The 1,892-nt window shown below is 35.0% G+C and overlaps 1 non-coding gene across 1 annotated transcript; it reads right to left on the reverse strand.

Moving 5' to 3' along the window:
• Positions 1–1,543: 1,543 nt before the first annotated feature.
• Positions 1,544–1,650, reverse strand: LOC136225062 (small nucleolar RNA R71). Its single transcript, XR_010686800.1, has one exon. It is a non-coding gene; the product is annotated as a small nucleolar RNA R71 (small nucleolar RNA).
• Positions 1,651–1,892: the final 242 nt, after the last annotated feature.

Genomic DNA, 1,892 nt, shown 5'->3' on the forward strand with positions numbered 1-1,892 from the left:
CTGTTCAAAAGCAATATGATGTACACACATTGTTTACAAAATAATAACAAATTCAGTAGCGTTTAGACATTGTTCCAGTTTAGTTTACATTTTGGTAGTGGACCGACCCAGTCTCTATTACGAAGATTCAGCGAGAAGATTGAGTAGAGGATTCGCCCCTGAGCCTGACAAACTCGAACGAAACCCAAGGAAAGGATTGACAACCCGTTCACTTGCACGCCGTCGAAGAATTCAATGCTCCATGTTCTCTGTAAACTTGTATCAATTTATATTTCATCTAATAAAGTCTGTTCTATTCGATAGATTCTTATGCAGCACTTTGGTAAATGAGCCGAAGTGGATTGATGCTGGTGTTTTCATTAAAACGTATTTAATTCAAATCTTTACAAGGAAACTTTGTTGAACACTTAGGCAAATTATTATCTCGGTAGAGTTTTAATTTGGTTAAGGGCAATTATCCCGGATAAGGGTTTTGTCGCGTTCAAAGCCAATTAATTAGAGGTTCCGTCATTTATTTCATCTTTATAATTCCTACAAAGTTTAAAGTTGTTTCTTTGCTTAATGCAAACAAATATACCTGTTTACTTTTCTAAAGTACTAAAACGTTCCTGTTTTGCAAATTCATTCTTAAGTCAGATATTTTCTAAGATCTTCATATTCTAATCTAATTCTCATTCTAGCAATTTCAAAACCAAAACCGATTAAACGATTTTTTCATATTATAAACCTTAAAGTAAATTTAACCGATTATAAATAAGTTTTGTTTAAAAAAAGCGTTCCCTGTGGGATCGATATCTTTTATTACTACAAGCGTATACCGTGCACTTGCGAAAATCGCTCAACAAGTTTTTGGCGCCGTTGCCGGGGAAACGCCAAAATTTTTGACAAAATTTTAAATTTTTCATGTTTTATTACGAATCTAGGTTTATTCATACTTATTCAAACTTTTATATTTTATTCAATTACAATTACTAACATATTTATTTTTCAAATTCTGTTTTGTAGGTAGTTTCTGTTCGTGAGAAATTTCAAGTTCATGCGCAGTTCTCGAAGTTCGGGCACGTCACCAGATCCTATTGACCCAGAAATTGAAAGAACTCTTAAAAAGAACAAGAAAGAAAAGAAAAAGAAAAACCAAACCCCAATAAAAACTAAAATTACCGAGCCAGAAGTTATGGCCACACTTATGGATTACACTAGGCCAGGAGTGGCCGGTGTAACAAACAGTATAGTTAGACCCCAGATTAATGCAAATCAATTTGAAATTAAGCCTGCGTTGCTTAATATGTTGCAAAATAATGTAACATTTTACGGGTTACCTAACGAAAATCCTAACACCCATTTGACAAATTTCTTAGAAATTTGTGACACTTTTAAAATTACTGATGTAACTGCAGAAGCAATCAAACTTCGCCTTTTTCCTTTTACTTTGAAGGATCGAGCCAAAGAATGGTTAACTTCTATGCCAGCCGCATCAATTGAGACTTGGGAGCAATTAGCCCAAGCATTTTTATCAAAAAATTTTCCTTTAGCAAAAACCGCAAGAGTCATTAAAGAGTTAACATCTTTTTCTCAAAATGATAATGAAACTCTTTATGAGGCTTGGGAACGTTTTAAAGAACTTCAACGTTTATGCCCACACCACCAATTGCCCACTGAACTTTTAATGCAAACATTTTATAATGGACTAAATCCTACAACTAGAGGTTCATTGGACGCTATGTCTGGAGGGTTATTCATGAAGAAAACATCTGCCCAAGCAAGAGAACTTTTAGAGGAAATGGCAATCAACAGCAGTATGTGGCCCGCGGAGCGTGGACACCTACCATCAGCGAAACCATCATCCTCAACAACATCATCAGTTAAAGGTATAGTGAATCTTGATCCAGTAG

Source organism: Euphorbia lathyris, chromosome 3 (assembly GCF_963576675.1).
Source record: "Euphorbia lathyris chromosome 3, ddEupLath1.1, whole genome shotgun sequence".
Taxonomy (NCBI): domain Eukaryota; kingdom Viridiplantae; phylum Streptophyta; class Magnoliopsida; order Malpighiales; family Euphorbiaceae; genus Euphorbia; species Euphorbia lathyris.